The 11,690-nt window shown below is 35.6% G+C and overlaps 1 pseudogene; it reads left to right on the forward strand.

Annotated features, from left to right (window-relative positions):
- The first annotated feature begins 4,424 nt into the window (after nt 1-4,424).
- Nucleotides 4,425-7,409, forward strand: LOC149545579 (uncharacterized; annotated as a pseudogene).
- Nucleotides 7,410-11,690: the final 4,281 nt, after the last annotated feature.

Consider the following 11,690-nt stretch of genomic DNA (forward strand, 5'->3'; position numbering starts at 1 on the left):
TCTATGCACCATAGAGATATAAGTATCAGAATTATGTTACCACTATCTGCTATGCACCATAGAGATATAAGCATGTGTACATATATCCATATTGACATATGCATATATATACGTATACTTACACCTTTTTCATGCATCAGAATTATTGATAGTGAAGAGAGCATATTATTGACCAACTTTATAATGGTTGGGCTTCATATTATCAGTGACTTTAATGTCTGGTTTCATACCCTCATGCTTTGCCTCTATCAAGTGTTGATCATTATCAAGCCCTTGATTTATTATTGGGCACTGGCTTATGATTTTTTTTTGGTAGTTATCTTAACTAACATGCCTCTGAAGAGGCATGTCCCTATGTGGCTCTTGGGCCACATAGAGACGTGACTCTTTAGAGTCATGTCTTTACACTACCTATATATACTCACAAACTACCACAAGGAAAAGCATCAATATAAGGCATCCGAGTACCTATAGAGAAACATTAGTATTGTGAAATATTATTGTTATCATCTTCATCTATTTTTTTATACAACGATCTAGTGCGTTGACTATTGCTGAAGGAGGAAGACAATCAAATATTTGTTGCAAGTCACAATTAGAGATAAGTACTTATATTCTACATAATTCAAATTAGAACTTATCTGCAAGAATTATTTTTGTAATTGATTATCTATCAGAGATCCACTATATTTAACATTAGGTACTTTTAGTTTGTAAAATTTTCAAATCTCCAAGTTTGAGAATGAGTTTGAGTAATTTTCACCTATAGGAAGTGAAGTCTATTTGGGATATCAGTAAAAGTTGGGCTAAGCTCATCAAGAAGATGGATTTTGTGGAAATGAGTTAGAGTCATTATAAAATATTTGTTCTAGCTTCAATTTGACCTTAGAAAGCCAATATAGGTTGTGTAGGGTTACACTGCTAAAAATGTGTTAAATCATGATTTTTTTGGCTAAAACAAAAATTTGTTTAAATTCCTAGAATATAAAATCTTTATTATAACTTCTATGAAGTTGAAACCTATCTGGTAGTATTTGTATAAATATAACTTAAAATATAAGAAAGAAAATATACTTATATTTATATACATCCTCCCACCCTTTGAGCAAAAACTTGACTAAGTGTGGATGAGAGAGCAAGGGGTTGAAAATTCCTCTTAGTCTAGGAATTATGCCACATGAAACTCCTCTAATTTTAAATCTTTGCCCTAGTGAAACTATGAGATTGGGATGCATCCAAAAGCCTAAGTTGTGAGACAAAAATTGATGATCAAAATCATAAAATTGTGAGGTAAAAGAATTTTTTTTTATAGCAAGACAAGACTCATGGAAGATGGTGGAATTCCTCTAATATTAGAAATTTTACTCCTAATAATTCATCTAATACTAAAAATTCCACCCAATAGAAAACACCAAATTTTGATGAAGTCAAAACACCTAAGCTACAGGAACAAGAGGTGATGACCAAAATGATGAAATTGTAAGGTAGGAAACAAGTTTCTTGTTACAAGACTAAGAGCATTATGTCTAGTTGGAATTCCACTGATTAGAGGAAATTAAACCCATGAAAATTCCTCAAAATAAAATATATATGCCTATTAAAATTAGCCTCCTCTATGAAGGTAAGAACCAAAGTTGATAAGTGGCTGAAAAATGAAGATAAGAAGTAAAAGAATTAAGCCAACAAGGGGCATGAGAGATGGTGGAATTCTACCAACCCTAGGAGTACCACCCATTATTATTCCTCTAATCTTGAGAATTTTGACCCTATAAGGAGAAAAAATTTAGATGCAAATACACTAACCAAGTGTTGAGAGAGAAAAAACCAATGAGAAATGGTTAAGTGATTAAAATAGAGCAATTTATAAGCTCAGATAGTAAGGTTGAGTGGAGCCAACATGAATAGAAAATTGGTAGATTTCCTTTTATTCTAGGAAATTTTCCCACAAGAATTCCTCAAAAATTGAAATCTCGGCCTCCTTCAAAATAGAATATTCTTGAAAATGTGTTAAATTTAGGATTCAATGAGTCTAATCATAGCATAAAGAGTAGAAATTTCACACATTCTTGAATGGTGAAATAAAGCTTTTGGATCAAATGATGGAAAAAATCCAAAACCACTCCTACCCTCACAAAATCATGGAATCTGTCAAGCACTACTAAGAACTACAAAAAACACCAAAAAAAGGTTTTAGAGATGGTCAAATTTTTCATAGGGGAGGAATTTCATTCCTCGACTCCCAAATCTCCTCCATGGGCTGAAAATGAAGGAAAAAAGACTATAATTGCACAACTGAAGAAGATAAAAATTTGAATTCCCTCTTTGTCCCTTTGCTAATGGAAAATCAAGTGATTAAGGATATAATTAAGCCAATTTGAGAGATATCAAATTTCCTCTCAGGAAGGAATTCTACTGAAGATTTATTGTGTAGATCTAAAATCTCTTCCTTGTAGAACATGGCCAAAATTTGAGATTTTGATATCAACCAATCAAAGGAAGAAACCAATGGTTTTGTCAAATGCTAAGTTAGTGAGCTATTCATAGGATGAAGCAAACAACATTAAAAGGTGCAACGAGCCATCTTTGGAGAACAATTACATCCTTTCCAGGACTTTTGAAACTCTAAAAGTCTAGATTGTGAAAGCAAAAAGTTCAAAATTTTTCCCAAATATCAGAGGCAAAGGTGCGAGGGATGAGTAAAACTTGGGCATGTCATATACTAAAAAACTAGATTTTTTTTCTTGATATGTTAACAAAATTCAATTCAGATTGCAAGATCAAAAGCAATTTATTAATGTGATCAATATTTCAAATTCCCAAGAAAATGAAGGAATTGGATCTTAAACTTGAAGAAATATTTGAGAAAGTTTATCTTGTTGGTGTTGGAAACTTACAATTGGAACAATTTTTGTTTTGTAATTAATGTCAAATCTACTAATAAGACATATTGCTACCTAATCTAAATGCTATTTTTATTTGATTGATGAAGAGTATTTGAGAAATTGCTCATATCAATATCACCTAGAAGAAAGGTCGAGTTATGAGAAGGAAGCTACAATGGACATTTGATTAGATAGTCTTTGATAACACAAAGTGATTGTTTATATCAAGGAAGTTAAGCTAAGTTGAGCAATATTGTAAAAGGTTAAGGAATGTTGAGTGATGCTAGTGTCAACCAAGCCACACTAAGTGCCGAGCAAATCTAGTGTTGACTGAGCATCAATATCGACAGAGCAAGATAGTTGATTCCGAGCCAAAAATTTTACAATGACTGAGTAATTCAATGATGAATAAGTATAAGAATTTAGAGATTTCCAAGTAACATTGTTGAGAATGACTTTGAAGAAATCATGATTCCTAGCCGACTTAGTTGATTTCTTGGAAGACGTAAACTATGTTGAAGATAAAATTGATGAGTTGGATCATTAAATTAAAGGCGACCATTACATAAAGACCTAATTGACAAATTATAGAGAAGTTTCTAGATGATGATTAAGAAGATGAATAGATACAATGAATCATTTTGAACCTAATCATAGAAAATAATGAAGCAAGAATTACCTATTTAAAGAGGTATAGAGCCGAACTTATGAAGAGTGAGAAAAGGAGAGGTGCACAGAGAAAGGCCAATCAGAGATACACAAGGGTGAAAACAAGTGTGTGAGAGTGAATGTGAAGCTAAAGGGAATTTCTTACACAGATGCTATTGATATTGATAAGTGAATCTGAGAATATGACTTAAGTTTTGTTGAAAGGAGAAGATTGATTGCTTCAAGGGTTGCCAAGCGTATCAAGAACATAGATGAAAATGGGAAGCTTATAAGTGAATCGGTACATGAATCAAACAATGATCTGAACTTGCAAAGTGAGTTGTAATCATACAGATCAAAACCTATTTTGTTTTCTTTTTAATCATTGTAAACAATTTGTATTGAAATCCTTTTAACAAAGGTCCACCTAATAGTCATTTTAAAGACAAACTGTCCATGTAAATGGAATGATCAAACTTGCACATTGATGTTATGGAAAAATATGGGTTCTCTCCAATCGTGAAACACGTGTAGCCTGAGGTTGACCAGAGAAGAAGACTCTAGCAGCCCCAGTATGTTGCATACACAGAATGACTCCATAGTTTATAATATTTACCAGGGGCAACTTCTAAACTTCTTTTATATGTTTTACGTTCTAGTTTGCTAGTTAGGGCAATGTCTATATGGCAGAAAATTTTCACTCGATTTGAAAATTTATATAATTTATTAATTAATTTTAAAATTACAAAACCACTGATCTACGACTTTAAAATTAATTAATAAATTTTATAAACTGTCAAATCAGGAGCATATATTTCGCTGTTTAGCGAAGGGCGCTAGTCAGCCACTACCCAACATATTCCCCAATCTCAATGGATGCTCTACTTGACTGCAATGCGGTCTTCTCCTCTTAACTTATCATCCATGGCATCTTTTTCCTCGACCCACAAACAAGGTGAGAGTCATCTAGCTTTCTCTGGGATCAAACCTCCCCTCAAGAGGAGGAAGGTTTCTGAGTCATCAAGATTATATGATGTCTTCATTAACCATAGAGGCCCTGATGTGAAAAACACTCTGGCTCTTCAGCTTTACAAATCCCTTGAGAGGTTAAACATAAGGGCATTTCTTGACTCAGAAGAGAAAGAACTTGGAGAATCATTTCCTTCAATGATTGAGAATGCCATCCACTCTGCCTCGGCTCACATAGCTATCTTCTCTAGAGGATATGCAAAGTCCCCACGGTGCTTGGCGGAGTTGGTAATCATGTTGCAGAGCAAAGCTAAGATCATTCCTATTTTCTACTGTGTTAAGACTTCGTCACTATGACACGTAGAAAAGGGGGAGTACGGAAAGGCATTCACTGAATATGAAAATAAGAAGAGGTACATGGAAATGCTGAGGATTAGAGAAAAGCCCTCCAATCTATTTCGTTTATTGTTGGCGAAGAGTTCAACAGGTAATATTTGTATGACTACAGTATATATGAGATTTTTCTTTTTGAAAGTGATGCAAATATTACTTCTCATTGAATTTCCCTGTATTATTTAAAAGTTTCAGTGACTGCGAGAAGATAGTGTTAGCTGTGCAGAAGGAAGTACAAAGAAAGAGATGTTTACATGTTGCCAAATATCCAGTAGGACTTTCCAAACTTGTAGAAGATTTTCAAAAGCAATGCATTAATAAGCTTGTACAGGATTTTGAAAGTCAGTACGAGATGGATAGACAAGAAAAGGGGAAGTCTAAGATCATTGGTATTTTTGGCATGGGCCGAGTTGGGAAGACAACTCTGTCCAAAGAATTGTTCAACAGAAAGCGTTCAGATTATAGACGTTCCTATTTATTTTTTGATGTCCGAGAAGCCTCTGTGAAGAAAGAGTTGTTTGCTTTGCAAATGAAGCTCCTCAGAGAACTCTTTGACCAAAAAGATCTCCCAAGCTTTCCAAGTGTAGAGGATGGCACAAGCTATCTAAGCAACCGTTTTGCAAGGAGTGTCAATCATAGCTTCCTAATTTTTCTGTCAATGCAAATGTCAAAGGGAAGCAAAAGCATCTTCAGCCAAACCAAAACTCGATGTCTGCATTCTTGTACGTCTCCGTCGGAGCTTTTCCACGTTAAATATTTTCTAGGGGCATCAGACAACAATGCCGAGGTACTGTTACCTACTTTACTATGGCTGGAGGTCAATTTGTGAGAGTATATAGTCACAAACCTTCCTCTATGTATTCCTCTCCAAAATTTGCAAACTTTGAAAATCTCTGGTGGAGGTTTGAAGAGTTTCTGGCAGAAAGATGTGCAGGTATGTCTGAAAGGTGATTCCTTCGTAATTGAGAAAAAATATTAAACTAGATGAATTCTATTTAAAATCGGAATTGAAAATTTAAAAAACGCCATTTCTTCTGAGTTTTAGGTGCCCTTCCAGCTAAAAGAGCTAGGGATCTACAAGCAGCGGAGGCTGAAGGAGTTAGATTTGGGATTTCTCCGTTGCCTTGAAGAAATTACAATTCTTGATTGTATGAATCTGAAAAGCATCACTGGAATATCTGATCTCAACAAGCTAGTAGAGTTGAACATTTGTAAATGTCGGAAGCTGGAGCAATTAAGTATTCTTCGACTCGTTTTTCTAGAAAAGATTAGAATTGTTGATTGTAACTATCTGAAAACTGGGAAAGGAATATCTGACCTTCCAAAGCTAGTGGAAATGAACATTGACATGTGTACGAGCCTAGAGGAGTTAAAGTTTTGTTAGACCCAGTGGCCTCCAAATGATTAGAATTTACAATTTTCTGCATCTGAAAAGTGTCAGAGAAATGTCTAATCTTAGGAGGCTAGTACTATTGAACATTAGACAATGTAGCGGGCTGGAGGAGTTAAATTTTGCCCAACTCAGGTGCCTAGAAATAATTAAAATTTACAATTGTGAGAACCTGAAAACTGTGATAGGATTATCTGATCTTCCAAAGGTAGAAAAATTGCAAATTAGTAGCTGTGAAAATATTGAGGAGTTATGCCTTGCTCGACTCGGCTCTCTAGAATTTTGTATAGTTTCGAAACTCCCCATGTTGAAGAGGATTGATGTGAAAGATTGCAAAAGTTTGATTAGCATAGGTGGAATATTTTGGAAAATTGTAAAATTGAGCATTATAGACTATCCGATGCTGGAGAAGATGCCAGATACTAAAATATGTTCGTTGGAGAGAATGCATCTTTTATACTGCAGCAATATGAGTATTCGCGACAGTATTCTTGTTACTCAAAACATTTTACAGAGATTTTTTATTATATTAATTAATCAGAAAGAGAGAGATTAGTCCTCAAGAAAAATCAAACATTCTCTCTCTTTGTATTTTTCTCTCTCCATGTACTAAAATTTGTAAAGAGAAGTACGGGATTTGAGTTGGAGTTTCATTCCCCTTTTCACAATCCTCTCTCTCCACGTACTTTTCTCTCTCCACATACTCCAACCTTTAGAGAGAAGTACGAGTTTTGGTTTTGGATTTGGGTTTTCACTCTCTCTCTTCCAATTTTTCTCTCTCCACGTACTCAAACCTTTTAGAGAGAAGTACGTGGTTTGGGTTTGGGTTTGAGTTTCACTCTCTCTCTCTCCTCAACATTTTCTCTCTCCACATACTAGCCATACTCTCTCTCCCCGTACTCCAACTTTTTAACCTAATTCTAACCCGAATCTCCCAACCCAAACTTCAACTTGAAGGTAACTGCCGGCTGGAAATACAACACGATCTGTGGTTTCAAAGGTGCTGAACTATTTTGGTATGCTACTTCAGAAATACATTTTGATTAACTGTCCAACCTATATCAGGAGCTGTGGCTATGAAAAGCACAGACCAAGCATGCAAATTGTTTGAAGGCCATGCCATATAATTAGCAAGGTCATCTTTATTCATGCATCATATAGACGTGCAACTTCATTCGACCTTGATATTAAATGGTTTATGTGACAAGGTATTATTTTCCTGTGCAAAGTATAGCCAATTCTTCTCTGGAACAACTCAATGGATTGGGGAAGGAGATTACTAAAGTTACCTGAGCAAATGGAAACATAGTTTCTTTCATTCTTTTATCAGCCATCATGCCAAGCCTGGCTGACTGCTCTACCTCACTATCTATAACTTTTATCTCAATCTGCATATTAACCCAAGCTTTTCTCTCCATCAATGGAGCTATGGAAAGTAAGATAAGGCATTTCAAAGAAATGGTAAATAAAGAACATTGACATGGTGAATACGACTTGTTCTCCCTGCCTCGATACATGCATGGAAATATGGAATGATGTGGACATAGGCATTCAATTGTTTGATTAAACTCTTTCCTTGAAGCAACTATTTCTAAGCTGACAAGACAAGCTATCATGTGAGCAGAACATTTGAAGACATTCAACAACCAAGAAAAAATAGGCAACTTCACCAACAGGGGAGGAACATATGTTCTAAAACATGCCTACAATTTGTTTGACAAAATGAACAACTCGACTACTAATAGGAACACCCCCAACCCGCCACACATTGAAGAATGGAAAGGGAAATAGGTATATGCAATGCAAGAATAATAGATAGTGCATGTGGACTACTTGGCTAACTTTTATTTCTCTCTAGTCCACATAGAGGAGATCTTAGTAATTATAGACAAGAGATTATATGTCTATGGTCCGATCAAGAGATATCAAGAAGAACTGGTCTTTTTCTCAGAAATATTTGAAAGTTTGCTTGGATAGTGGAAAGAAACTGGTCTTGCCACCTTTGAGCATCCCCAATCTATGAGAGATCCGATTCAAGAAAAACTTAAGCTGGTAATAGCTATCACAACCTATGGGGGCAGTTTTGACAAAAATGATGTTACATCATGTGGAGATATTGGAGCCAATGATATTGGCAATAGATTTCTTATGAGGGTACCAGCTAAAAGGATGCACACAAGCCAGTAGGATAATAGAAAGCTTGGCTGTGAAAAACTAGTACCATCCTTGTCGGTGACATCAGAAAAATAGAATCGAAATGCATAAAGCTGAGATGAAAAAAAAAGAGGCGTGATGTACTATGTCTTGAAGTTTTCCTAGTTTGATATTAAGTGCTTGGAAAGAAATGCAAAGGCAGACATAGAACGTGATGATTGTAGCGACCATAAACAAGGCACGTGTCCTATTTGAAAAATGCCTCTAAGAAGTGTGCTATCATGGAATGCACTGATCCTAGGATATACACAAATGTATATGCTGAGAGTGCCTTGGAAAATTTAAATTAAAAAAATGCAATCAACAGGTATTAAGCCAAACTCCACAACCCTTGATAGCATCCTTCAAGTCTATGCCAAAAAGAGAAGCTTTAGAACATGGAATAAATATCTATGAAGGCATCATTAGAAGCAAATATTTGTCAGATGTTGCAGTCATAGGTGCCTTGATAGACATGTATCCAAAATGTTGATCAGACATAGACGGTTGTTCAAACATTGATTATATCTTTATATTATTATTATATATAGAAAATCTAGCTAGAGATTCAATTCAATACATTTCAAATATGAGGCTCCAAGATGTGCCTAACTGTTTCACAGAATGCCAAGTCTAAGTGCACCTACATTCATCGAACAGAGTTGCTAAATTGTTCAATGAAATGCCTCTGTCGCATATAGGACCCTTGATAGGTGATAATATGAGGTATAAATTTCAAGGTAAAGAGCCCCCTGTGATACTAAAAAGCACACTTCCTGAAATATCTGACAGAAAGATGGGGCATTTAGAAGTTGCAAACTTCTGGAAACTGATGAGCAAAGAAGATAGATCACCCCTAGCACATTGAATGCTGGAAAGTGGCCTAGCCCATGCAGGAGGACATTCGCTCGTAGTTCAATGTGTGGAATTGGTTTTACAATGTATCAAGGCATATGATCAAAATTCTAGAGACATCAAGACTGTAGGAGGTAATGTCATGGCAAGGTTGGACCCAGTATCTATATCCATCACGTTCAGATTGCCAGTAAGAGAGGAATTCACAAAAAATTCTAAAGAAGGTGCCCAAGGTTATTTCCATCAAAATAAGAAAACATGTCTTAATATCATTGCTAGAAGTTGGCTTGATCAACCCAAACAAGGACAGTCGTAGTTGCCAAGAATGTTATGCAGGAATATCTTTAATGAAGACATTTCTGATATGATAGTTCTTCTCAATAGAATGGTGGGAAATCAGATGGCTGAAGATTTTCAGGATTGGATTTTTTTGTATATTAATACTATCATCACTGGAACACAATTTATAGATTGGGGAGAAATGATTAGTGATGCCCTCCATAACCAATTAATAGGATTCAATGCAAATCAAGGATTTTACATGTCTTCGTATCTAATGTACGCAATTGCAAGTATGGAGTCATGGCTTGGTCTAAATCCTTATGGGGAGTATAGCTTAACTGCTCAAATTTATAATTATTATACCCAGTTGCAATTAAAATAGAGCAATGCACACTTCCGTAGGGTGAATGATGCTTTTTCTATGCTCACTGCCAGGGAGCTACAATGAGATATAGGACTTCAAATTTCTCCTGAAGTAGCTAGTCTCATTAGTATTTATGGTAGCTTCTTCATACAATACCCTCGATTCACTTACATCTATATTGGAGGTTTTCAAGATTATCCTCTCATGTTGCCTCGCTTTGTAGATGATAGGTTGGTACTTTCAGAAGTCTGCAGACAAATTGGTCAAGTAAACTGCAGGAACAAAAGATCAATCCCTTTCACAATTGGCATTGGACATTACAGTTGTTTATCTTCTTCGGATGCTCAAAATATTAACAGATCCATGGTGAACATAACTCTACACTCTTTCTATAGTCACTTTCCATTTGATTGCATCGGGTATGTTAAAAATAACTTGGCACTTGGGCCCGACTATCTTCATTTCCCTACAATGGAAGATTATTGGGTGAATTGTGAAAATGATTTCAAAGTTAGAAAAAGGGACTGGATGAGATTTATAGTACAAAAAATCATTGATTACAAAATGGGATGGGATGTGACAGGCATAACAAAGGACAGGCCAGACTTGATTGATCCTTACTTCTTTGAGCAGATACAATTACTAGAATTGCCATATATTAATTGGTCGCTACTAGAACTAAACGACCTTAAGGAAAGGACTTTCTTTGTGATTCAACGAACTAAGACTTGGTTAAAGAATAAAGTCAAAGAAGCCACTACTACTAAGTCAACAAGAAGAAGTAGTGTAAATAATAATAATATTTCTCAAGAAGGAACATCAGTTTCAGCCATTCCGTCTTCTATTCCTACATCCTTGAGCTCTTTACATAGCACACAAGGGGGAGATGATGGTGAAGATCCAGATAAATGAGTTGATCTAGTTTCAGCATGTGAACTCAATGTGGTCACTAGGAAGAAGAGATCAAAACCCAAGGAGAAGACCTTAAAGCCAATTCAACAAATGATTGATGAAGCTCTTGAGATGAATACTTTACCATCATTTGTAGATGAGATGATTCAATCCATAGCATCTCATACACGCTTATTGTCTCTTGAAAGCAGAGAAGCAATCCAAGAGGAGCCAATTGCACACAATGTGCATAACTTGAACTTATCATCCACAATCTTACAGGTCCCTTCATTAATCAGCCCATCTGCTAGTATTTCAACATCTTGGTTACAAAAAAGTTTAGAGAGAAAGAAGAAAAGGATGATTCAATTGGAAGCACCCAATCTAGATGTTGTAGCTGACTTAATGCACAAAGAAACAAAGATAAAGAAGGCTAAAATGGATTCCAAACTAGCAATGAACCCTACTTCAGGTAATTTATCTATTGAAATTGTACAACCAGTCATAGAGAAAGACATAAATGAGGCAAATGAATCTGATTTTAGCATCACTAAAGTAGATCTAGGCCAGACTACCCGTGAAGGGAATGAACACAATTTTCAAGTGTCAATTGCTATCCTAATAGAACAATAAAGGAGAGATAAGCAAGTTAAGAATCAACTCAAGTGTCAAGTCCGAGTTCTTTCTTCATGCATCAAATTGATGGTTGGTGACTCCTTTCCAGATCCTAGTTCATCCACAAAAAATACAAAAGATCCGAAGAAGATGTTTGATGAAGAAACCATTCAAAACATAGGATAATGCCAAACTTATGGTAAGATGG

This window comes from Cupressus sempervirens, chromosome 7 (genome assembly GCF_028749045.1).
Source record: "Cupressus sempervirens isolate cs-2001-9-10 chromosome 7, ASM2874904v1, whole genome shotgun sequence".
Lineage (NCBI taxonomy): Eukaryota > Viridiplantae > Streptophyta > Pinopsida > Cupressales > Cupressaceae > Cupressus > Cupressus sempervirens.